This window comes from Tympanuchus pallidicinctus, unplaced genomic scaffold (assembly GCF_026119805.1).
Source record: "Tympanuchus pallidicinctus isolate F22 unplaced genomic scaffold, pur_lepc_1.0 scaffold1, whole genome shotgun sequence".
Lineage (NCBI taxonomy): Eukaryota > Metazoa > Chordata > Aves > Galliformes > Phasianidae > Tympanuchus > Tympanuchus pallidicinctus.
Window position 1 is genome coordinate 104,373,227 of NW_026294618.1, and position 27,685 is coordinate 104,400,911.

Consider the following 27,685-nt stretch of genomic DNA (forward strand, 5'->3'; position numbering starts at 1 on the left):
CAAAAGGAAGAAGCAAGAATAGCTCCAAATGGGAAGCGATAATGAGGGGCATTAACAAGATTTATATCAGTAGCCAGAGACAGTATTGTTTTTAAATAAGGAAAAACAGCAAACCTTTCAGAAATCACAAATATTTCAGTACTACGCTGAAACGTGAGGAAGAAGCATTGGAGAAGAACAACGTTTGAGTTGATTGGCTTAAGAACTGCCTCTGCAGGCTGAAAACGAGGCAAGGTTTAATCTTATCGGTCAAATTCCAGCAACAATAAACCAAGGCATGCAGCCACCCTCACGAGATCCACATGCAGCCGCGGGCTGTCAGCAGAGGCTACGCTGGCATACAGTGAATGAAGCCTGACACGACCTTTCAGATGTGGGGAAGTTGGGTCAGACCAATACAGAATGCAATCTGACAGACGTTTAGAGAGAATGTTTAAGTGATTGTGATGCCCGTGGCACTTGCACTAAATGAAATAAAGGTTTGAGAGAATTTCTGTGGGCTTTCGTGTGCTTTGATCAAGAATGTAAGACTGTTAAGGATACGTAATGAAGGATTCCTCCAAAACATTATCATAAAATGGAACTACCATCCTTAAGAAAACAGCTTTCAGGCCACAGCTGTCACCCTTGCAAGGACTGATATAACTTGATGGAAATAGACTAGACTGCAGTTATTATGTCCACAAAAAACTCCCTGCCTAATTTTAATTCACAGCCACGTGGTGACTCAAGTAACACCTCTCCAGCTTTAGGTCAGGACTTTAGACAGTACTGAGAAGTAGATGCTGTTTGAAGGAGAAGAAAACAGCTGATAACAACAGTGATCTTCATCATTAATATGCTATTTTGACACATTGTTTGGTAAAATTAATAATTGCCAAATGTATCCTGGTCCAAAACAAACTTTTGCTCGGAAGCGAGGATATTTTACGTCACGTGTTTAATCGAGCAGTCAGCAGCAAAATCCTCTCCATCTGCAAACATTAACCACAGTCTGCTGGGCTGGAAGCCTGGCTTGCTGCAAGCAAACAGGGTCACGAACCTCCACAGTGGCTCAGCTTCCCCAGGACACAGACGGGCTGCTCCACTTGGGCTCCGAACTCAGGTAGAGAGGGAGCATTTCAAGACTCTACCAAGCAAAAAACACCCGCGCTAAATGTATTTAAGTTTGACGGATGTTAAATATGGAAAAGTTCTATCCGATTTACTTACTTGTTGAGAGCAGCTCGTCGGTTCCGGGTCTGCAAATGATAGAAACGTGGTAGCTTGGACAAAACATTTGCGTGGTTTAAATATAAGCAAGTGTGCTACTCTGGAAAAGAGGAGGATCTTGGAGTGGGAACAGTTTCAGATGAAAAAAAAACAACACAAATGCAAATTACTGATAGAAACAAATGGAAGATGTAAATGTTTACTATTCAACTGATCCTTCTTTTGCTTTTTGATTTCTGAGCAATCTGACAAATATTAAATAGCATGAAATGAGATTTCATAGGTGACGGCGGAGCTTTTATTCTTCTTATAAAGAAATCCCTGATGCTAATAAAACAGAATCTTTAAATACTTATTGGTGCATCTTCTGTCAAACAATGATAACGGGCCACTGTTCTTATTTATTGTAACTCAATAAACAAATGCAGTTTCTTGATGATCACACTATTTGCTGCTGCTGACTATAACCTCCTTTCATCTATGAAACCCAGCGTCCTTAAGCTCATACAACACATGAACACATTCATGCCATCTCAAAAGTAGATGTGTTTAATTCTCAGCTGCTTTATGGAATTTCCATCATAACATGTATTGCAGATCTGGCTTAGTAGCTCATACAGCACCATAACACTATTCTATGTTCTATATAATAAGAGTAAAAGCAGAAAAACGAGTGACATCTCATTTAGATTATTATTGCTAATGGGAATGTTGTACAAGGTATAGAAATACATAGAAGGATATGCATGCATCAAAAATAAAAGAAATGGCACAGTTTCTTTTCCTCTACACACACTGCATGAAAGTCAAACATTGAGAATGTGAGATACAACTCCTTGCCTTTTCTACATGTAAAACATCCTGGCTGTGTGGGACAGTGGAATTGCAAAGATCTTTTGAAAGAGATGCCCATGTTAATGATTGGACTTGAATTCTTTTCAAAGTTTCACTTTCTGCTACTTTTACATGTGATAGCATGTTCTCTCCAGGTGTCCCTTTCTGCTTAATTCAGTATTAATAAATAGATTACTGATAATGAAATGAGGACCATCACCATGGTAATTCTAGTAAAAGGTTATTTCTGTCTCATTTCACACATGATAAAAATTTAATCATGCATGTACCAAAAAGCTACAAGTTGCCAGTAAAACACATGCACAGATGAGAACACCTCTTTGCCTTCAGATCAAGGACAGAGAACCACGTTGCCCACTCTCACCTTCCTCACCTCCACTGTAAAAGATGGCAATGAATCAGTCAGTAAATCCAAGTGTTACTCAGCTGCTGGGTGCTCACAAATTTGTCCAACAAACACAATCTGCTTTCTCAGTTTATCACGTTAAGCCCATACAGGGTTAATTTTTAATTCATACTTAGAGGTACTTCATATGGTAAAATGTTTGAGCAGTTGCTTACATTTTTAATTGAGTGGGGTTCTCTTGGATGCAGGCCCGATTCATCGTAGCTAATTTGCATTTGGAAGTAGATTATCTATTTTAAAGGAAAGTTTTCAAAAGCAACTTCACAATTATAGATTGTTTCGTGATAAAAGCAAGTGACTCAAGAGGGGAAAAGCATGCAGTCAGCACATAGAAATGAAGACACAGCCACACGCAGAAGGAAAACATGAAGAGTTCTTGAACTCAGGTCATCATGCAGTGTATCCTAACTGAAAGATACAGACTTGAGATCTATATTGTGGTCAATAGTAATTTACAGCACTGTAGTATGCGTTAGAGGGATTTATGAAGCAAAGGAATTTTCTGAAGTAGTGCCTTTATAGCAGTGAACCATCTATGCCAAATCTTTTTTGCTGACTACTCAGAAATCAATTAAATATTTATTATGATCATCACAATTTACATTTATTACCAGGTAGATCTAATAAAACGCTACTTTGTCACAGAAGCCCCAGCTGAGCGATGATATTTTGTCTCCTCCAAAAGTATTATGCATTCCTTTAAAGGCAACTTTTATTAAACAGCGAAAACCAATTTGAACAATACCTGTGATATCTGTCATCACATGCTTAAGTGCTTTGTCAGCTACACCAGTTTGCTTCATTGAAAAAGAATCCACAAAATATATTTCTTACATTTTGGTTAACTGAGGTAAAAAAGCAATAATTGTGCCATGTTGGGAGCTGCAGTTTTACTTTTTCTAAACTCCTAGCTCTTCAAGTCAAAAGTAATACCTGTAAAACTCAGACTTGAAACCTGTACTAGAGCCAGACTAATTGGTAACAGGCTTTAGAATTAGCTAAATCTATATTAAATTACCTGATACATTTAAACAGAGGCCCATCTGGAGTTGAATCTGTGGAGGGATGTGAAGTACAAAACAATGAGCTTCAACAGGTCCATCAGAAGCAAAAAGAGATCTAGGGAAAATGCGGGGCCGTTGCTGAAAAGAACAGGGGACCTGGTGACACATGACACAGAAAACTCCAAGCTATTCAATGCCTCCTTCATCTCAATCTTGCCTGGTTCAACTGGCCTTCAGGAATCCCAGCTATAGCTGACAAAGGGCAGTAAATAAATGCGTGCCACTCTTCTCAGTGGTATCCAGTGGTAGGACAAGAGGCACATTAAAAATCATGAGAAACTGGCCAAACATAAGGGAAGACTTTTTTATGCAAAGCTGGTTGAGCATTGGAATAGGTCACATAGAGAGGTTGTGGACACGCCATCAGGGAGCTTCAAAACCCAATGGGATGTGGTCCTGGGCTCCCTGCTCTGTGTGCCCATGCCAAACTCCAGAGATCCAACCCAGCTTCACCTGTGCAATGATAAAATTAGCCAAAGAAAGCCAACTATCTCAGTTACAAAGACAAAAGGTGGAAACATCTCTTACTGAAATTAATGGCTGGATTTTTACAAGTAGTGCATTACCAGTGCAGTTCTGCTTATTGCAAACAAATGGATAATACAAACTCACTTCTACTTTACTGTTATACTCTGGGATTGTGGATTATCTCCAAATTTGGCAAAGACTGCTATTTTGTGTTGACAAGATTTGATGATCGTTTGTCATTTTCTGAACGGTAACTACAGATGGCAGGTAGAATGACATTACTTACACAGCGACTGGCAGTCTTTTTAAAATACACTGAAAAGTCTGTTTCTATTAATTATTTATTACCAAAATTGATTGAAAAACATATTAGGAAAGAAGAAAATGACAGATAAAATTTACAGGAGCACAAGGACAGACCGCACAAGTTCACAGAAAATACTCAGGTCAAGATGTCACTGAGCTTCCCAGCAGCAAGAGGCTAAAAAGTATCCTGTATACTTACCCTGGTTTTAGTCTCTGAGAAACAGTCTTATTCGGTCTTTATTCCTCTTAAGGAGAAGCAGAAGCCTGCTTACCGAGACTGCAATATCCCTCCTAGGAAAGATGGGAGGAAAGAAAGTGGTAGGAAACAGTTACAAAAGGTAAGAAACAGAAAAGGTGAGAGGAAAAGTAAAAAAGGCAGAAATTACAAACCAAAAAGACGGGGAATTGGAAGAGATCCTGGATTCCTCCTGTCAGCATTAATTGCTCTCTTCAAGTATGCATGAGCAGTGAGCTGCTCCAGGACCACGCAGTCTGAAACCCAAACTGTATAACCCTTGTCAAATGTCAAACACAGTAATGACAGTTCTTGCAGCTTGTGATAGTAAGAGGTGTTAGACAGGACATAAGAAATGATCTTATTATTATTTTGTTATGAGAGTGCTGAGATACTGGAACGAGTTGCCCAAAGAGATTGTCAATGTCTCATCATCAGAAATGTTCAAAGTAGGTTTGGACAGGACTTTGAACGGCCTGAGTGTCCTGCTCACGACGAGAGGTTTGGATGATCTTGAAGAGTTTCTTCCAACATAAACCATTCCATGATTCTGCAGTACTACTGCAACAAGATGTCCTCATGCAATTATATTAACATGATTACAAAGGTTGCAAATAATATGTATGACACCAATGTATTACTAGAACAAATTAAGGAGCTCTACCAAAATTCTAAGCACCGCAGATATTATGTAAGATGTGAGATACTGAAACAAAGCTTTTAAAATCAATGACATTCAAATAGATGTAAAATAGTGTTTTTTTTCCTTCATGTGAAGATTACAGCTTAGCTACAAACAATAAGCAGAGCATCACCTGAATAAAATATTGCTTTCAGCTTAAATAGATTTTTAAGTACTAATCTCTGATATAAGCAACTGCTTAATGTAGTTGTAGGTTTTAACATAATGAATAAAGAAAAAAGAAAAAAAGCAAGATATTCATAACTTTTATTCTTGAAAATACAAAAATAGCTAAAAATCCCACTTAGAATTCAAAGGTGAAGGAAAATAGACCAAGAAGGAATAATAAGAAGGCAGAAGTTGACAGCACAGATGTCTACTAAACAGTTCAAGAGCCACCTTGAAGTGGCATGATCTTGGTCATCTTCCTTGTGGAAAAAAACAGCAGGTACCCAGTCTGCTCAGTAAGAAAACAAGGCATTTGCACTGAAAGACTTGAGTAGCTAAGGCATATTCCTACAAAGAGCTGCTGTCTGATGCACTCTACAGAGAGAGCAGCCATGGCCACAGATCCCTATGAGAGAGAAAACACTCCCCCTCTTAATTTCTTGCAGTACTGTTGCCTGAGCCATATTTTTTTATGTAAATGAATGTCTTCATTTTAGTCAGTAACACACATTTGAAACCAACAGTTTCATGGCATGCAATTTTCATTTCCAGGTACTTATCCATTTATTTCCCAGACCAAGCAAAGCACAAAGATGCAAAGTTGTTGTGTAAGACACACACAGGTGCACGCGCACACACACACACACAGAGTGCCTCTTCTTCCTCCTCACCAATAAGAAATTCCACGGGACTTGTTGAAACAAGGCCTCCAAAACCATGTGCTTTCTACTTAGAAATCAGGATTTGGAACCAGATCTTCAACCAGAAGTATTACTAGTAATCATTTTGGGTAGAACCGGGGATTTTTTTATTTTTTAAAGCTCCAAGTGTAATTTCATTTATATCAAAGATCTCACCTACGTGGGCCCATTTTTCTTACCCCATGCCATCCTTCCTTTGCACTGGCACAAGGGTTGATCAAAGTGGAGGAACTGATCTGTCGCCAGTAACCTGACAGTCTTAGTACTGACTTCTTTTTTCTAATAGCTTCCTTTAGGTTTCGTCAGCTTTCAGTGTAAATTCAGTTCTGGCTTAAATAAATGCAAAGGGCTTTAGGTATCCTCTTTGGCTGTGTGTAAACCCAAACTAGACATTTTGGAGTTTTGAACTTGAACTTGACATTTTGAACCCCTCCTTTGCTTCAGTCTTTACTGCTAGGATTGGAAGCCCCGGACCCTGGAGGTAAGAGAATTTGGAAAGGAAGATTGTCCCTGGGTCAAGGAAGATCTGGTGAGAAATTGACTAGACAAATCAATGGGATGCACCCACATGTGCTGAGGGAGCTGGTGAAAGTGACTGCCAAATTGCTATCATCTATGTTAAGGGCACAGAGAATGAAGGAGGTGCCTGAAGACTGGAGGATAACCAATTCACTCCAGTCTTCAAAAAGGGCAAGAAGGAGGATCCAGGTAACTGCAGGCCAGTCAGCCTCACCTCCATCCCTGGAAAGGTGATGGAACAACTTGTTCTGAATGCCATCTCCAAGCAATTAAAAGAGAAGAGGGTTATCAGGAGTAGTCAGCGTGAGTTCGCCAAGGGGAAACCATGCTTGATCAACCTGGTAACTTTCTAAGATGGCGTGACTGTCTGGGTAAATGCAGGGAGATCAGTGGGTGTCACATACCTTAACTTCAGCAAGGCTTTTGACATCGTCTCCCGTAACATCCTCATAGGTAGGCTTCGGAAGTGTGGACTGAGAACTGGCAGAGCTCAGAGGGTTGTGATCAGCAGCTCAGAGCCTGGTTGGAGGCCTGTAACTAGTGGTGTTCCCCAGGGGTCGGTGCTGGATCTGATCTTCTTGAACATCTTCATCAACAATCTGGATGGAGGGGTAGAATCCACTCTCAGCAAGTTTGCTGATGATACAAAGCCAGCTGACTAACACAGCAGATGGCTGTGCTGCCTGCCATTCAATAAGACCTGGGCATGCTGGAGAAGAACCTGACGAGGTTCTACAAGGGCAAGTGTAGCATCCTACCTGCTACCTGGGAAGGAATAATACTTGCACCAGTACAGGTTAGGGGACAACCTGCTGGAGAGAAGCTCTGAGGAACAGTACCTGGGTGTTCTGGTGGCCAACAGGTTGGCCATGAGCCATCAGTGTGCCCTAGTAGTCAAGAATGCAATGGTAACCTGGGTGCATTACAAAGAGCGTGGCCAGCAAGGCAAGAGAGGTGATCCTCCCCCTCTACTGTGCCCTGATGAGACCACTTATGGAATGCTGTGTTCGGTTCTGAACTGGGGAGCCCAAGAAAGACAGAGAACTTCTATGAGAGCCCAGCAGAGGGCCACAAAGATGGTGAGGGGCCTGGGGCATCTCCTGTGCAAGGACAGGCTGAAAGACTTGGGGCTCTTCAGACTGGAGAAGACCATGAAGGAGGTCTTACCAATGCTAAATATGTAAAGGGTGAGAGGTAAGTGGATAGGGCCAAGTTCCACTCAGTGGTGCCCAACAACAGGACAAGGGCAACGGGCACAGACTGGAACACAGGAGCACTGGAACAGAATGCCCAAAGAGGTGGTGGTCTCCTTCTCTAGACATATTCAAGATCTGTCTGGACACATTCCTGTGTAACTTGCTGTAGGGAACATGCTTTATCCAGGGGCCAGGCTGGGGGACCTACAGAAGTCCCTTCCAACCCCTCGCAATTCTGTGATTCTCTGTGATTTTCTCTCTTAAAGTAAGCTTCCAGTTCCTCTTTTTTTTTTTTTTTAATACCTTTAATGTCATTATCCCTAACCTGATGCTAACATTAATACTGAGAAGTAATAGCAACATTAAATCAAAAATACTGCTCTGAGGGCATGGGAAGAAAAACAGAATCTGAAACAACTCTGTAGGAAAAAAAAACACAATAGTTTTCTAGTTAGCTTGCATTCAGAGGAAACAGCAATCACTGTTCAGACAAGATGCTCTACACCCTCTTTGACTTTAGGGGCCTTGGGAAATGTTAATATTAAATAATTAAATTTGAATCCCATAGTTCTGAATGAGAGTGTACCAAAGCCAACAAAACAACAGTTTTGGGAAATCTGAAGGCAGTGGAATACTTGCTCCTGAGTTGCTCTTCAGTTGTGATGTCCTTCTGCATATGTCACTGCAGCTGTGCTGCTGTCTGACAACCTGGTGATAAAGGATTTCATAAAAGCCAAACTAGAAGTACTATTTAAAATTTTCTTCTTAAGTGCATAAAGCTTTAATTATCACTGCTTGGCTGGAAAGCTTATAAATATTTGAACAGTAGTAAGAAGTAGTTTACTTTTACATATAGCTTAGCATAAATTGGGGTCACGTCATCATCAAAATAGCAGCATCTTCTCCCAGATCATTTTCAGAGGATCATGTTTCCTGCTCAGTGCTGGGAATAACTCATTTTTGTGAGAGCCACTGAATCTTTATAATGTAGTTTCAACCTTTTAAAACATTGCTTATATCCAGAGCTCCATTTTTGTCAGAACAGACTGTTCCACGTGACTTTGAGGCGCATGGCAGAGTTATGTTTTAATCTGTGGTTCCAAAGATAATTGGCAGAGTTCCACTAAATATTAAATATGATTCCCCACAAAGGTTTTAAACCTGAATGTTGACTAAGTGTATAACTTGAGAGTTTTGACTATTTCATCTCAGACATTTGTACGCTACAGCTATGAATATAAATGGTACCAGGGTCAAAATGTTTTCCTGTGGAAGAAAAGAAATATCTATAATTAAATAAACAAAAATTTATCCCAGTGAACTCGTTCTAATTTGCTCAAGTTTCTTACATACCAGACATCATTTGGCAGAATTTTGGGCTGAGTAAAACTCCTCTGTGACTGTAAACGCGCTACCTACACAGGTGGTAGGGATTCCTTTACCAACACTGTGCTATTCCCAGCTGTTCTCTTCTCTCAAGTCATACAAGGTTCATTTCCCATTACAACTCTTTGTCATGTAGCATACCTTTAACTTCAGAGCCTGCCAACATTACCGTTGTGAACTCCTCTCCACTGGGGATCACATTACGAAACCAGGCACTCCATTTTCTACTTGTTTCATTCATAATGACTAGTGGATGGGATCCTCAGCCTTCTGTGCCTGTTAGTAGCTTCCTGGATGTTTCTCACTGACTGTTTTATTCAGGCTAATATATTTAGTCCAACATCAGCAAAAGTATTTTCATTATACTACACCTGATTTCAACTGCAGAAAGACCTCCCGATGCCTTAGATGTACTTCTATAAGCATCCTTATTTGGTGCAAGACAGAGTAAATATAATCCCAACTTAACAGAATTCCCTGTCACTCATGAGGGCATTTGATTTGACCTTACTGTGTTCCTGTTATGCCTCAATATTGCTCTTAAGAACACTTTATTATTATTACTGTTTACTTGAAATCCCACAGCAACAGCACATTGTGCAGACGGGGTTATCTGTTCAAGCTAAGAACTAAACACAACCTCAGATTTGTTACGCATCTGTAAAGCATACACATGAAGTTTCACATGGAGAGATCACATCATACATAGGACCACTTGCAACTTTGTTTGAGGTGAAACATCTGTTTTTCTGAATATTCCTCACACCAAAAAAAAAAAGTTTATGCAAACCCAGAATGTTCCAGTAAGATTTCACTGAGATTTTATGTCATCTGTCTAATGAAACTACTATAAAAATACGTTCTCTATAGACATCAGTGTAATTGCATATCACAGATACCTTCCCCTGCTGCCTTCTGTAATGTCCTCACATACCAACATTGCAGGGAAAGTCAAGTACAGCAATTATAAACCTACTCCAGATGCTCAGTTCGATAAGAATTTCTCTGAGGATCGTTGCTCAAATTAAAAAGCAGCAGCTAGGAATTGCGAGCAACTGGACCCTTCAAAATGGTAGGAAAACATCCTACTCCAAGGAGAGATTCACATCTCTCGCATGAAACTGGCTGAATTTAGAATAAGAGTGGTACTGGAGCACAAAGAGAAGCCATGTACCTGTTTTTGGCAGCCAGTGCTTTGTTTCTGACTCCAGTAGCTCCATGCGTCGTAGCCAAGCTTTCCGCACGTTCTCCATTATTTTCCTTGTTGGTTTGAAGGGCGCGTTCTCCTATTGGAAAACCACAAAGGATTGGTATGCATGACATGCTGCAACTTTCTGCCACCCTTCTGGGTCTTTCCTCAGTGCTGCAGAGTCTTGTAGAGGGCAGGTGTTCTCATGTGGACTTCACAACGTATTCCTCATCGTTACAACTCGGTGAAGAGTCCTGGGAGCAGCATGCTGAGTGTTCAGTACAACACTCTTTTAACATTTACTTGGCTGTAATTTCTGGTGCTGTCACATGCACATTTCCACTCATACTGCATCCATACCAGTGTTAACACTTCAGTTATAAATGTCTAAACCATGAAGAATTATTGATTTAATGCCAGCATATTGGAAGCACACGGCTTACTATCTAGGCCTCTGTTCCAAAACCATCACTTCCTAGGTGATGCCATCTGGAAAGCAATGTATGATGCAGAGACCAAACCTGCAGACAGAACCCTTCCTTGGAGAAGATAAGAGGTATACCAGCTGAACTCTTAAATTTGGCTCCCAATTTTTAAGCATGACTCTAAATCCCATTGGAATCTCACTTAGGATGGATCAATTCTGAATTTTTTTCCTGTTCGTTCAATTTCTGTCACTGTCACCATGGTGATAAGCTCTGTGGGAAATAACAGAATCCTTTAAAATATGTTCAATAGTCACCCGATATCAATTTTAATGTGTGCTATGCTTCAGGTATTAGTTCAGAATACTGTTAACATTGAGGTCCAATGTACTACTGTAAATACTATTAAACTGCATTGATCTATCTACTAATGGCATCAGAAGACATTTACTGCCCTTTAGCGTATAGTACTTCACTTTTTTTGGTCAAGTTCCAAAGTTTAGCACTGCATATGGGCAAGCCCCATAGCTTCCTATTTATTTATTTAAGAGGAGAATTAAACCATAGAGCCAGGGCATTATCCACGGCTATTAGCAACGCACTTCAGCTGAAAAGGCTTTAAGGATTTATTCAGCAGTATCAGCGGTAGTTCTACAGACTGCCTCTCCATTTTATGCTCTTTGCATTATTGTGCACTGGTTTTATTTTTCCATCATACTATTTTGCTATTTGCATTCACTTCAGTAGGGGACTACATGCGGTGAATTTTAAGTATAGAATTATCCAAGGAATGTATACATACCTTGCTATATTTGGCATGAAAAATAAGGAACAGAGTTTGCAAACAAGAAAATAAATAAGCTAGATATATCATAAACAATACGGGGAAAAAGCATTATTTAATCACAGGCAGTAAGACATCATTATCTTGGACTTAATGTTGCCAAGCAACATAACCAGTACAGAAAGCTACATAGCAAAACAGTTACTGTTAATGAATCATAAGTATGGAAATGTCCAAAGTAACATAGATTACATTGATAACATTATTATATTTCATACACAATCTCATTTGTACGAGCCAGATAAGTCATTATAAAAGTACAACATCTCATTGCCCTTTCTTCATTAATTTTTAACTTTGTTGAGCCGTTTATCACTGTCCAGTTACACAGCATAGAATATATAGTCCTAAAGACAGTGCATAAGAATGGAAAACAGAATGAATGTCAAGTGAGGGTAGAATTTTCAAAATACATTTTCTCTTAATTCTCATACTGTGGAAAATGTCTTACCTGAAAACCTCGTGTGCTGCTCCTTACCTCCTAAGATGCTTCGGTTGTGGAATTTAAAGATCCACTAGGAATCTTGTTCTCTAGGACTAAGCCCTACTTTTCATTGCAGGTTCATCAGACAATTTGTCCTAAAGGCATAAAAATCTCCCTAGGAACTATCAGCAGAAAGACAAAATGAGTAAATTACACTAAGTCTCCTTAAAGCACTTGGCTGACAAGATCAATTTCATAGAACATCCCAGTACATAGAGATTCTGTTCCAGGTATTTACTAAATAAGGACCCTGATGTGAAGAGAGTCTAAACACACCAAAATGATGGTTGCCACACAATGCCACACAAAAAATAACTGTCCATGTCAAGCAAAGTAGATAAATTGTACAATGGAATTAATGCATTACTGTCTGATTCCGCCTTGTTGGAAGTATTTTCAGTTTGGGCATTGCTAAGAGCCCCCACTGCTAGCACCACCTTCATGAGAAGTCACAAATTCATCTGCTGCTGCTGCACTAAAGCAAGGCTATCTTTACCCAGTCTTTAGACTTCTAGTTTAAAATGAGGTCAGCAGAATCCAGTTTCAAGCCCAAATTAAAAGAAGATTTTCTTGAAAACAAAAGAATTTGCTGTACATGTACCATCACATGCACCTGTAAGCCCCATTTTTTAAAGAAGCTGAAGTTCAGCATATGCATATTATGTGTCTGCAGCTTCATAAGTTTGAGACTGAAATACAACTTAATCTAAATAAAAACCACAGCAGCTATTCCACTACTCCTTCTCACAAGATTCATAGTACCTACAGTAATTAGTTTCTAATAATAACTAATAATTTTGTTTTCTCTCTATTTCCTCCATCTTCCACACTTGGTGGGCTGTGGTTGGACATGACCCTTTGTTGCACCACCTCCTCCACCTCCTGCTTTTTACATACAGGTTGTATTCAGGGTTAATCTTGACCTTTGGGGTCTTCCAATTGGAACTGAAAGAAGTTACCATTACTTTAAAGATACAAATTGCATAACTGAAGATCTTTGTTGCTTCGTACTCATCCCGAGGGCTTTTATTCCTGAGCATTTTTCCTCAGCTGATTCATTGGCCATGAAGCACTGCAGCGAGACAGGAAAAAAAACAAACCAACATTAAATGTCCAGTGAAAGATTTCTGCTGACTTCAGTAAACATTAGATCAAGCAAATAACCATCCATCAAACAATGTTGATTAATGAGTTCCAGTGAGAATAGATTTCATTAGTGAAGCTAACAGAAAGAAAATACCCATTCTCGTTTCTCTTCTATAGGATGGAACACAGAGTTACAGCACCTGGGCAGTGACCTTTTCAGCTGGTTACCAGCATATAGCCTCAATGAAAAGAACTATTATACTAACATCTTACATAGGAACCACAGCAGAGGTCAAATAATTAACAGTCCAGGGAGCACGGGGTGCTTTTAACAAACCTGAAACTAAACACAAGTCTTCTGCAACCCAGCTGAATGCCTAAGAGAACAATTAGCCATCCCACCACAGAAAGAGCCCTCTCTCTTGATGGATATCAGCTGTCTGCTTCCCTAACCTCTCCAGCACACAGCTTTGTGTAATGCAGGTCGTGCTCTGGGCTGAACAAACATCCAGATTTCTTTAGCTTAGGTTCACCTTCAATCAGACAACACCAGCTTTCTTGTTCTCTTACTTTTGTGCTCAGGAGGAACAGCCATCCCTCCCCACTGGCATTACCTAAATCGTTTGTTTGGACTAATCCAAATCCATGCATGGAAATCATTTGTGTTAATAACTGCACTTTTTCATCTGCTGATTTTTTTTTTTTTTCCCCTTCAGTAATATTTACATACACTACTTTTAACCAACCCTTATTATTCCATCTTACTTAAGAGCTATTTAATATAATAGCTTGCTTTCTTTTCTTCATATATACTCCAGAAAGATAAGGAAGCCCATGGAAAAAAAAAAAAAAAGAGGGAGGGATGGAGGGGTTAAAAAAAAGGGAGAACCGTCGTTTTCATAGCTCTGTAATAATGAATAAATAGTTATTGCAACCACTGAAGTAAATGACCCCTCTAGCAATTACTACATCTCTAGAGCTGATGAAAATTGTGATCCCTGCGTGGTCTCCTTAAGGGCACATCTAATTTTAAGGACAAGCTGTTATCTTCCTCTGATCAGAAACTCTTTCTTTTCTTCCTGAGCAGGGCACTGACCTGAGGTCTCCCTATAACTCATGGTAACTGTTCTCCTGTGTTCTGAGTGCACTTCAGCACCCACAGAGCCGTGCTCCTTCAGGTGATGACAGAAATCAGCTGATCACTGCCTCACATTTGTAATCCAAAATAACCAGTTCAGGACAAAATCACTAGAAAAAAAAACCTAGTGAACGGCAATGCTAATAGAACAAGATTTGCATGAACTTTGCTCACACCTAGACTGAGCTAGAATTTCTTTTTCTAAGTGAGAACTTACTTTCCACACCCTTTGCCCTTCTTTCACTCTTCTTGACATGAACAAAACAAGGATTCATGGCTGGATCAAGCCCACTAAGTGCCTGGGCAGGATCTTTGCTCTGCCCCCAAAGTGCTGCATTTCAGAGGAAGGGGATACAAACTTGGCACAGTTGGGTACCTACTCAGTGACTGAAGAGATAACTTGGATGGCATCAGAGAGGAAAAAAAGGCATCCTGCTGCCATTTACCTCCATTCCTTGTCCCCACCAGTCATTCCATCCTGTGCATCATGTTGTTTTCCAGTCAACTGGCTTTTTAAGACAGCGTGCCACGCTGTAGTCATATTCATCCTTAACCACAACGCTTCCTCTGCCTTGAACATAATTCTCTTAAGTGCTCCAATATGTTTTTCCTTTATACTTAGTTAACATTTCATAGTTCAAACTGTGGAAGTGTGAGATTTTTGCTTGCTTCCTCATTTCACACCCCAGCATCTCCTTTTGAACTGTGTGCTTTTCTTCCTCTGAACCTTCCCGGTTGTGCAAGATGGTTGGCTGCAAATGGCACATGAATTATGCACCCAACATTCCCCTTCATCTTTTTTAAAGGCTCTGAACAGTTGTTCGATCATTAAAAATATATGCATAAATAAAAGTCAATTGAATTAAAATAACAGTAATCTGAAAATATTCTGCACCTGGTACAGTACTTTTCCCTTAGGCACATGGGAAAAGCTCTGCTGTAATATCTGAGAGCTGCTGTGGCTTTTTATCCTTCTAATCTCATAATCATTATTAATGTTTTTAAATTCCAGATGGTAGCTACCAACAAACTTGGAATAGAGAGCAAAAATGACATACCCCAGTTTCCATCAGAAGCTTGATTTGGGAGATTATATGCTTCTGTGCATTTCCAAGCCACTGCCACAAGCTTTCTGGACTACACCCAGTTCCCAGTAGCCTGCACAGGAAAAAAGATGCCAATACTTTTGAGATCTCAAAAGTATTTTTATTCTAGATTAAATACAATTTTTTTTTTCTCCATTAAAAAAAAAAAAGACTTGCTCTAAGTTTGAATTTCACCACCAGTTAAATTCCTTCTGGTTGGTCATTATAATTCCGAAACTCTGCATGTGAAATTCTCAGTAAAATGTTTTGGGTGTTTTTTCCTGGAAAATGTTTCCAATTTGACAAATGACATTTAAAAAATAAATCATAATGATGGCAAAGGCTCCCACCAAGTACAGTATGACGCATTTTGTGTCATCGTAGACCTGCAGCCCAAATCTCAACAGTCCTCTAGTGCTTCAAGACAAGAAGTGAATCTGACTGTAGGACTATGCAGCTTTAATAGCTACACATTTGATCATAGCTACACCTTAGTCTTGGAAAGCATGAGAGAATTGCACTTATGATTTCATAGAAAGTAAGCTCACTCAGCAGTCATAACTCATGAGACCTGTACTACTTCACTGGCATTATAAGCAAATTCTGCTCAGCCATACAAGTTCTGAGCTTTCCATACAGCTTTTTTCTTTACAACTGACTGTACCCAACATTAAGAGTAGATGTTAAGTTTCATCACACAGTTGAAAATCAGACATCCTATTTATTTAACAGAGCTGACTAAGCTTCCTGTGACAACCGGTGATGAGCTCCATTTTGCAAGCAGCAAGTGGACAGAGGAGCAACAGCAACCCCGACACTGAAGGGCTAAGTAAAAGTTTCTCTAATCCATGAGATTATATTGTACTGAAGGTACAACAAGGCCACACGGTTTATTGAAAACATACATTCTTACTTCTAGCTGTCTCTTATGTTTCCATATTACACTGTGCTCCGTAAGAATTTATAATAGCTGGCACCTTATCATTTGAAGTTAATATTAGCAATTTCTTATACTCTTAGTGCTTGTTTTCTCAGAAGATGAATTTATCCTAAATGCAATACCAGTAGAATGCCAAGCTTATATGAGTGATGGTAAAAATGAAGTATCTTATTTTACAAACCAGCAGCCCTGAAATAGCTGCATTAGTGTAGCAACAGTAAGTACAGAGCTCACAGAAACACACTGAGTTTGGTAAATACAATCATTATTTCTCATCTCTTGATGGCCTTGTATGCAGCCACATGAATGGAAAAGTCAATCATTACCAGCGCAAGCCTGGCATTAACTCTTTTTCCAGTTTCTAATTGTTATGTTTTTACTCAGAGGCCAAACAATAGAGACTGACTGCTTCTCTCATTCTCAGATCCAGCTCCTGTTGAGCCATGGCAAAACTACCAGTATGCTGAATTGGTTTTGATTGCTTCTCGCATTCCACCAATATACTTGAGCAGGCAAGACCTTAATTGTGCTAGAGCAATAATAGCAGAGCCAAGACTTTTCTTAAGAAATAAACCCATTTAACTATTTGTTAGAAGTCCACCTCCTGACTGTCCCCACTCACCTGCTTCAGCTCATACAGTGGTGTGCACTAACTAGACTGCTTTCAGATGAAACCAAATTGGAATTGCACTTCAACTGCAAACAAGCATTCAGTTCACAGAACAAGATCCTAAACGATCAGCTCATCGTCAAACCCCTCATCCCACCAAAATGCACATATACTGAGTATCTTGAGCCTGCACCAACACCTGCATGTTTCTGTACATCCACATCCACTGATCCACGCAATTTCCTACACCGATGCAGCCTATGGAACCAAACAGCTCACAGATCAGTCTTAAGTTCCTTCTCACTTGGGCACTGTAGGAAAAGTAATTCTCTTTCTGTTCTTACTGTCAAAACAGTAGATGGAACAACTTCTGACTTACCAGGTCAGTACAGTCCTCAAGGCTTTGCAAAATAACAAGCACTTCAGCCTAAGGCTTGCCCTCTCAAAAAAGACAAATATAGGCCATACATACACAAATATACGTACCGATTACATTTTGTAATTTGCTAAACGCTTCTGGAGATGACATTATCAACTGAGAGAGAGCAAGGGATGTATTCTAAATGTTAATACTTGCAAACTTTAATGCATATTTTCACAAAGTAATGCATGTTCAGTATATATCAATTCTGTGCAAGAAGCACTTCAAATTACTGGTTTGCATGATTCTAGCAGAATTAGTCTGACCTTCCTTTATAGAGAGATCTTTTCAGGTGAAATAGTTGGCTCTTCTCATCTGATCTCAAACTGAGCCACTTCCCACCTCCCACAGTAAGCTGTAGCCGTGCTCCTGCTGTAGCCGTGCTCCTGCTGTAACATACTCTGCTGAGCAGGACTGCTCGTGCATTAACAACTTCTTGCAAGAATTCGCAGGCTCAAAACATAATCAGGGTGACCCATTTTATGCATTTAGGCAATTTTCAGACTGTACTAAACAGTGTGGGAATATACCACGTATCAAGCTTGTTCCGAACATTGGGTGGGGGAAATGTTTTTCTTGTTTCTTTTGGAGGTTTTGTTGTTGTTGTTGTTCTTTAAAACAAAAACTCTATGCCATTCCATACAGATAGCTAAAACAGGGTTGCTAATGCCATGGCATTTTGGAAATGGTGCCTATTATTTTAAGGCTTGTTTGATAAATTGCCATCATTAAGAACTTTGAAATGACTGGATCTAATGCAGCCACGCAGGTAAATCAGAGCAGCATGATGCCTGCCCTTGGCTCTTGTTAAGAAAAGGCTGCAGCCCAACTCAGGCACACGTAACAGAATAGACTGACTGCTGCTGCATCACTACCATGTAGAATGGAAAAGGAGCAAAGGACAATATAGCAGAGCAGAGACAGCATACATGCATAATGGGAAATGCTTTTTACTTCTCTGTGCAGTAGCATGCAAACTTTCTCACCTCTGCCTTCCCAAGGAAACAGAATTTGAGTCTTAGAAACCATGTAATCAGTGACTCTGTTTGAAATCAAATTAATGATAATATTATCAAAATAAATCTCTCTTAGATACAGAGATAGCTAATAACATACACACAGTTCATACTTGAAACAAACTTGGAGAAATGCTCTATATTTACCCAATTCTTAACTGCAAAGGTACAGGACGAAGACACACAGCACATTTTGGTTACATTGAGCACAGTGAATACCACTTAGCTTCACCTCCAGCTTTAGATCAGCATTGCTGCCCTGCACAACCTTACAGTCAGTAAAGGGAGAAACGCGTTTTCAAGAGAGGTGCAACATCAAAGCCCTCGAACAGACAATTCCTCTTTTATTTCTGCAAAGAACTTCACTGAAGAACGTTACAGAATCACAGAATGGCCAGGGTTGGAAGGGACCTCAAGGATCACGAATCTCCATCTCCCCTGCCACATGCAGGGCCACCAACCTCTACATTTAATGCTAGACCAGGCTGCCCAGGGCCCCATCCAACCCAGCCTCGTGCACTGCAGAGGAGCCGGATGGCCTTCAAGTGTTCCTTCCAACTCAAACGTTTCTATGGTGCTATAAAATTGCAGTTGAAGATGCTCATATTATTATTCACCCAGTCCAGACCATACACTCTGCATCACTATGGGCTGGGTGTATCTATTGGTGTCCACTTATGATAACTTGAAAAAGCAATAACACTTCTATTTTCTGGGCACAATACTAAAGAAGAGGCAAGCAGCCTCCACCCCAGGGCAGGAAAACACATCAACACAGCAAGGAGAGGCTGTGTGGGTGGGGAATTTCACTGCTGCCAGTGCTATGGAACCTCATGTAGCTGTGAAGTAGAGAGAAAAAAAAAATACTACAGAGGCTGCAGTAGATAGAAAGCCAAGGGCATGAGCCCAAGCAAGCAGCAGGACTGTGGCTCTGAAGCTCGTAGAGAGGCTCTGGGCTAAATACTGACTTAAAGGCTGACTTAAAGGCTGACTATCTCAGCTGGGAGCTGAGAACAGAAAAAAGCCGTCGCTCTCCTCTCTCCCCCTTCCCACCCTAAGACTTAATTCCCAGCTGCACCTTGCTTATGTGGCAAACGTTGATGGATGAAGTTTAGACATGGGACTTAGCAAATCCACATAAGGAAGGTTCACAATGTGGGTTCACAATGCTTGTCTTGACCAAATTTTAGAATGTGCAAGATTTTTTTTTTTTCCCCTTTTAGTATTTATCACATAGTTTGACTGGACTCTTAGATTGTGGAGTATACATTTTCTTTGCTTATTAAGTAGAATCAAAGGCTTACTGAATTAATACACAACCCATCATTAGATTCACATTTTTTTCCTCTACAGCCTGATCTCCTCTAATATTTAAGATTGCTGGGGTCCAGAAAACCCATATCTACCAGAAACCTTTGCAGGTAGTTATGTTAGTCAGATACTGAACAGGTGAAATAGATAAAGAACTCTCTTTAAATGGAATTCATGTGTGACAGAACAGAACACTTTGTCTCTGGTATTTATGATTTTACTATCACATCTATAAGGAATAAATACACTTTATAGACCAGATGTTTCTGGAAGAATTCATCACTGTCAAAGCAGCACTCCTGCCTTCAGGAATTTCAGAATGGCAGCTGAAAAGGTGTCCTATTTCCTATGTTTTTAATATAATATTAAAATATTGTGTTTGATTTGCTCTTAATTACAAGAGGTAAGGATGTAATTTACTTAATGAGACAAGGCTAAATATAGCAGAAAGGGGTACTATAAAACCTAATGAAATTTTGCAGCTGCTTTTATTTAGGGAAATAATAAATTCTAGCCAAGAAGCTGAAGGATTGAAAGGGGAAGCAAATTCTCATCACATGCCTGAAGATTGAACAGCTATTCACCAGGGTACTAATAATCTTCAGAGCCAATAGCTCAAGATCTCATTAATGCACAGAATAGATTAGGGATATTAAAACACTCAGGTCTGGCTGGTTGCTCAGACATGCAGCATCTCACTAAGTATGAAATCTCACTTAGTTCTACCCCAGCTTTTTGTCCAATTTTACCTAAGTGCTTTTCAACTGGGAAAGTGGCCTACGAACTTCTGTACTGCCTATTTCATTTCCCAAATTGGCAAAATCAATTCACATTTATTTTAGGACTACAAGCTGCAGTTTCTCTATCATCAAAGGTTTGTTCTTGCATCGGTTCAGAAAATACAATGCATTATAAAGCCTTAAGAGTATAAAGAACAACAGACGTAGCAGTTTTTCAGATCCTCTGATTGTACAACCATCCTTCTCATACACAATCATCACACCTAAACATGCTCTAAAATACAACAGCAACTACTCTGTACAACCTGTCTATCTACAACCCCTAAGGCTGTAAAAGGAAAAAAAAAAAGTTGTCTTTAGCTAAATGAATCTCTTCCAGGAAAGAGACAGCTTGTTCCCTCATTAAAAATTGAAGGAAAATAGGCACAGAAATTGAGGGAAATAGGTAAAAGCATGGATCTTGTTCTATATAGTGTATTTAGTTTAATTAAATGTTATATCTTGAACAGTTCTAAATACATTCACTTGACTCATCTTTTGGAAGTGCTAAAATACAGTTTAATCACTGTCCACTCTTGCTAAGTGTTTTGGTGGGCATTTTGACAGTGAAAGGCTACAGTCCCATACAGCAGTTCATACCAAACTCAGCAGCTGGAAGCTCTAGCTTTAAGGCTCAACATAAGATCCACTTGTTTCTGTTGTTGTTTTTAAGTGAAAATAATTAACTATTGCAAACAGAATCACAGAACCACCAAGATTGGAAAAGACCTCCAAGATCATTTAGTCCAACTGTCCACCCACCACCAATATTTCCCCATTAAACCATGTCTGTGTTAAGTTCTCTGGCATTTAAGCTCTTCAGATCAGGATTAAACATTTAATGGATCTTTCATGGAAATCATTCAGGTAGATCAGTATTATGTAAAGTGCCTCCACAAGGGGATGGCACTCTAAGCACAAAAGGATTTACCAGTCAACATGAGAATCTGCAAGACACTTTCAAGCCTTCAGAAATCAGCGAGCCACATCTTATAAAGCCAATCTGAAACAAACAAATATCTTGAAGTACTTCCTCACCTGCATCTTTAAATCAGCCTATAATAACAACTTTAGCTGCTGGACTTTTCCATCTAGGCTTTTTCTGTTCACTCTGAAAACAGAAGCATGTATTTCTTCTCATATGATTACTAAAAGCAGTCAAATTGTTGATTCCTTTTCAGGTGGTGCTATCCCTGCAGCCATCCTTTCCTTTGACTAACAATTTCTATGACATATTTCCTCATCTTTGTTCCCTTATTAGCAAAGCAAGCAGTAATCAGGATGGAGGAAAAAAAACCCAACAGCATATAACCTTGCAGACCAGTGAGATGAAAAAAGAACACCATGGAGGACAAGGAAAGACAGACTTGCTAGGTCTCTCGGCAGTTGGCATGGCGCAGCATCTGACTTCTTGTCTACAATGGCTGCAGACCTTCTAATTCTCAGGTGAAAGAAGCCACTTTTTGTCTTCTCAACCAAAGGAAATTCATTTTTCCCCTCACCTCTTGGGCATTAAAATACAAGCTCATTCATACTGCTTAGAAATACTGGACTTGTTTTGAATTTATCTTACAGTAGAGTCAACCTACGCTACTCCCCAAGCTGACTCTTTTTTCACTTTCCACCTCTCATCTCCTCTACCAAGCCTGTTCCAGTGAACCTCTCCCCAAAACCTAGATTTCAGAGGTTTGTGCAGCAGTTATGCCCGTTGCTCTACTAATTCTAGTCCCTTTGAATGGACGGCAGACTTTTCCCTTTCCTTTGCTGAAACTTGCCTTATCAAAATGACCAGGGAGACAGAATCCAAACCTCATCTTCACAGAATCTTTAATCTTTTTGGGTGATTTATCAATTTTTATTATGTCAAAAAAAAAAAAAAGTAACTCCTCTCTCTACAACTTTGTCTCATTGAATAAGCTGATATAAGACCAAGTTTTTTGTCCTGCAGCCTGAGGGAAGCTTTGTGCCTGCTGTTTCTGTCATCTAAATGACATCATATGCTCTCAACATTTCCAAAAGTCCTACGCGTCTTTAGGTGATCTAAATCTCTTCTTACCACTAGCTGTACTCCCAGTTTCCAATCTCAGCAGTACAACTGATTGTGGGCCTTATTATCAATTTCAGCCAACAAGCTAAAAAAATATATTTTTTCAACTTTGTTGGATGTTTTTTCTCTTCTTTCAAACTTTCTTCTGCCTATTTCTTCCTTAGCTAACCTGCTGCCAAATCTCATTTTTCCCTTTCAGATTGTTCTCTAAAACATCCTTCCTGTCTCTGATCCTTAAACCACAGTAGAGACTTCTGACATTACCCATTTTCCTGCTTGTCTCTCTGGTTTCTTCGGTGTACTGGCAATACTGCTGCTGAAAATACCTTTTGGCATCCAGTTTTCTCTTTTCTTTACATTCCACATCAGATCCAGGCTTATCACTTTCAGCTTCAGAACTATATAATATAGTTCCCGCATATATTTAAACCTCAGACATTAGTTCAGCCTACAATGCAGTTTGAGTTCTTCATTCCAAATGCCCTGTTTCTGAGTCCTTCCCAAAGTATATTCTGCAAGAAGAAAGAAAAAAAAAAAAAAGACACTTTCTGTCAGAAATATACTTCTGAAATTCAAGATCAGCAATTATCAGTCCTACAGCTGCAGAACAAATTATATTACAGCTGATCACAGCAACACTCCATCCATGTTTAGTCTGGAATGTATCGCTGAACTTGTTTTACATCTTTCCACGAATAACAGCGAAACTGAACATTAACAAGGACAAAATCAGTAATTGATTATTTGAGTTTTATGAATAGGCAAGGTGAGGAACAATATCCTATATGAAGAGAGAAAGAAAGGATGAAGTGGCTACAATAGGTAGATGTCAAGAGAAACAGTACGTGTCATAAGGAAAGCCAGTTGTTTCAAAGTATTTTGGCTCTGATTCTCTCTGATTCTGTGTTGTGCAAGTTCTCCTTATTATGATTTGCACTTAAGACTTCCCTATGGAAGTGAGGCAATAGCCAATTGAACAAGGGGACTACGATAGTTTCACAGTAATTACTGTACCATCAGCCACGTATAACCTAGAACAGATGTCTTCCACTGGGCTGCCCACTGACTAGAAAAATGGGCATGTCCTTAGAGACCTGAAGATCTGCCCCATCAAACTTCTACATTAGTCCATTTTCAAGACCTTGCAAGGGCAGAGAAGTCATTTTAAAGCAAATGCCTAAATCCAGAAAAGCTTAATTCAGAGTTCTGCTCTGGATGCATCTGTAATATTCAGTCTCTGTCTAGCATTCGGTGATAAAAGTGGATTTTCTTACCTTTCAGCCCACCTTGCCTTGTGGAGCTAATATAACTACAATAAACTGAGTGGAATTCTGCCTGCTTTTTTTCTGGCTCTACACAAGTGCAATCTCATGAAAACAATACTTTCCCTAGCACAGCCCCAAACATTACAGCTTAATGGTACCTTCTACAATTGTTAACAAGAGAAAGCAAAAATGCCATCTTGAGTCATGCCTCAAAACAAAGGGCTTGCACTCAGGAGCCCTGCTACTTCTGAACTGAGCACACAAATACAAGCATGCTGCTCCAAACAGCTACTTTCAGTCAATTCAGGGAGAAAAGACAGCTGAAACTTAAACCACTTCCAAACTTCACATTTCAGTGCTTGAGCAAGAACAAAGGCTATCAGGGCTGTAATAAATTTTAAGATTGTGTAATTATTTGAACCTGCCCTTCCTTCGCAGGGAAACACATAGCAGGAACCTGCTGCCTTGAACTGTACCTTCCAGCCCTACAGCTGTTTAAGATCATTTCTGTAGCTATACGCTTTACCTCTTTGGAGAGCACGTGGCAATGATCGCCAGCTTCAGGAAAGCAGCAAAGTCACTTAGAGAAAAATGCATGTGGCAATAACTCAGCGATCTGGAGTCATGGTTCCAGAGCTGCTGGGGACACAGACTCATGCAACTTTCTGTCAGATTTTTTATGCAACTGTGCAACTACTTTCTGTATAAGGAATGAAAAACATGAGCCCAAGCCAACTGACAAGATTTATTTGCGTGTTGCCACATTCCAGTTCTCTAGACATGCATCTTTAACCATTTTTTCTTCTCACACAGCTGTATTCCAATTATGAGTATTCTGTTTCATTTTTTCTGGCTGTTACAGAAGATACTGAAAAAAAAAGAAAATCTATAGACATACATTTTTCAGTGAACTTACTTTAGTAATACCAAGGCAGCTCTTGCATTTACTTTCAATGAGCACTCAAACCATTGTGTTTTCCTGACATAAACGCCTGTGGAGAGAGAATGAACGACAAGGTCTTAAGCCAAAGCATTTGTGGCAACCTAGCTCATCATTCAATTCAGAAATGAAGTGCACTCATTCCTTTAATAAATAGAAAAAAACAAGCTATCATGATTTATGATTGGGTACCTCTAAGCAACACAACCTGAAAATCAAAAACAAGCAGAGAGCTGTCTGTCTACATTGTATACAGGTTTCCTTTTACAAAGTCAGAACATCAAGAGGTGAAATGGAAAAATACACCTTTTATCACTTAAAATATTGAGTAAGATTTAAGAAAAACATATTTTTACTGCTTTTCCTTTTTTTTTTTTTAATTCAATCTTGATTTGTTCATACCTTTCTCGTCACTATTTCTGAATGTGATCTTCAACATACAAGTAGTGAGTCATTTTTCTTTCCTTAATTTCCTTCTCTCGTCTTTGTTGTTCTAGATCTTGTTACAAGAGGCAGGTCTGAGGGCTTAGCACACATGTTCCTCCACCACAGCTGTACTTCTTCAAGTTACATTTCCCTTCCATGACGCAGCCTGGTCAGAAAATCAGTTCCATAGGAACACTGTTGAAAGTAAGATTAACAGGACAACAGAAGGTAAGAGGAAAATACTACAGACATGGCACATACCCATTAGACATATTTTACAGAATCATAGAATCACAAGGTTGGAAAGAAGATACAAGATCATCTAGTTCAACCATCCTCCCATCACCATTACTACCACAAGCTATTAAGCCATATCTCATAGCAGCTTCACCAGCGCTGAGTAGAGGGGGACAATCACCTCCCTGCTCCTGCTGGCCACACTATTTCTAACGCAGGCCAGGATGGCATTGGCCCTCTTGGCCACCTGGGCTCACTGCTGGCTCATGTTCAGCTAATCATCAACCAACACCCCCAGGTTCCCTTCTTCTTCACAGTCATCCAGCCGCTCATCCCCAGCCTGCAGTGCTGCATGGAGTTATTGTGGCCAAAGTGCAGCACCCAGCACTTGGCCTTGTTGAACCTCATCCCATTCCCCTCAGCCCAGCAAACCAGCTTATCTACATCCCTCTAGACTGACCCCTCAATATGGCATGGGAACAAGTTACCAAGTTATCTAACACAGCTTGCCATATTTTTGCTAGTATGTTCAACGTCCACACAATGAGAAATTGCACATTAAACTTATAGACCGATTTCATGCTAATTAGTCTACGAGGGAACTAGGTAACTGGGTTGTTACAGTTCTATCTTTAGAAATGAATCAGAATTACTGCTTATTTAGAATAATTTAAGATGTCTGACTGTGCCTGTTCTAAGCATCCATTAACAAATGGTAGCTTTTACTTGACTTCCCACTGCATTAAACAGGCCATTTCAGTACACAAGACAAAGCAGCTCATCAGCTGGAGGTTGAAAATAAATACACAGGAAGCAGGCATACAAACAAGTGTTAAAATACATCTGTCTTACGTCAAGATTCATTTGTAAATTCATTGCAAGAGCTACACTAAGTCACATCAATGTGTTTTCAAGATGATTAGAACACAATCAGAATTACAAATCTTTAGATATGGTACTAAGGGACATGGGTTAGTGAAGGAATACTGATAGCAGGTGGACAGTTGGTCTAGATGATCTTGGAGGTCTTTTCCAACCTTGGTGGTTCTAGGACTGTACCACGTAACGCTTAAATCCCTTTATAGCAATGGGATTCTGACTTACATCCTCAAGATTTCTGAAGTGATTCACAGATGCTGTGTGAGACACAGGAGAGCTAGAATTGAAGACAGGCTGCCCTGTAGTCAATGCTGGAGTAATGCTATCTATCAAGTTCAGCTGTTCACTGCAAGGAGCAGTGGGGAAACACTTCTCTGTACTTATAAGCCCTTTGGTTCACAAACCTGAATCCTCTCCCAAAGTGGAATGACTAAGTTTACTCCAGAGGTATTTAAGAGGCGGGTAAACCACCCCTGCAATCTCTTTTAATTCAGTACCTTTGAAATCTCTAAACACAGAGTTATAGAAGTTATAAATAAAAGTCTAGTCTCTCAATAAGGGATCATTAATGCCCTTTAACAAAAAGTATCAGCCAGAAGGCTTTAGCATGACCTGAAAAGGGAGATACAATCATCCAATCTATTTGGTTTTCAAAGTCCCTCTCTGCATACAAGCAGGATTCACTGAGCAAAAAGGGAAGGAAAAACAAAACAGAACAAAACAAAGCCCCTTAAGCTGCTGTTTGGGAAAGCTCACGTATAAATAAAACAACAGATGTTTCTGTTTGTTTTGTGAAAGGCAGTAATCGAAGATCAGTCATCCATGCATCAAACAAGTGCTCTCGGTCTGCTGACTGAACAGCGGTGTGACAGCACCTCAGTGCCTCCGGAGCGCCTTCGAAGATGACTCCTGTAGGCAAAAAAAAATGCCAAGGATGTGCTGGTTTTGAGATCCGAGTAAGAAAACCCCTCGGGAGTATCTACAGCACTATTTTCTGGAATTATGGAAATGACCATAGGTGACTGAAGAAATTCAAAAGACAAAAACGAGGCACGAATGGGATGTTATGCAAATTAAAGTGATGTGGATGCAAAGATACAACTGTGCCTTACAGCTTGGTCCTGGCTGCCAAGGAAGTTCAGCGTTGATTCACCAACTAAGTCTTCCTACAGCCATTGCCTCAAAACTGCAATGTTTCTTCTATAACATCAAACTTCGTGGTTGAGACAGGACAGGTACTGACCACAAAAGATAACTGCATCAAAAGCAAGTACTTTGTGGAAATGATGTCAATTACAAAAGCAACTATGATAACAGTAAGACTAAAAGAAGAGCTCACCTCTCCAATGGCATCAGTTTTCTCAA

At 39.8% G+C, this 27,685-nt stretch overlaps 1 long non-coding RNA gene across 1 annotated transcript in view; it reads right to left on the bottom strand.

The window, feature by feature from the left end:
• The window catches only part of LOC128078982 (uncharacterized), a 44,599-nt gene that overhangs the window by 10,813 nt on the left and 6,101 nt on the right, over positions 1-27,685 (bottom strand). The window contains exons 3-11 of the long non-coding RNA XR_008205947.1: positions 25,181-27,229; positions 24,755-24,830; positions 22,838-23,085; positions 15,423-15,522; positions 12,108-13,212; positions 11,015-11,085; positions 10,373-10,484; positions 7,021-7,215; positions 1,213-4,602 (exon numbers count right to left, since the gene is read on the bottom strand). This is a non-coding gene — a long non-coding RNA (uncharacterized LOC128078982). The remainder of the gene's footprint in view (positions 1-1,212; positions 4,603-7,020; positions 7,216-10,372; positions 10,485-11,014; positions 11,086-12,107; positions 13,213-15,422; positions 15,523-22,837; positions 23,086-24,754; positions 24,831-25,180; positions 27,230-27,685) is intronic.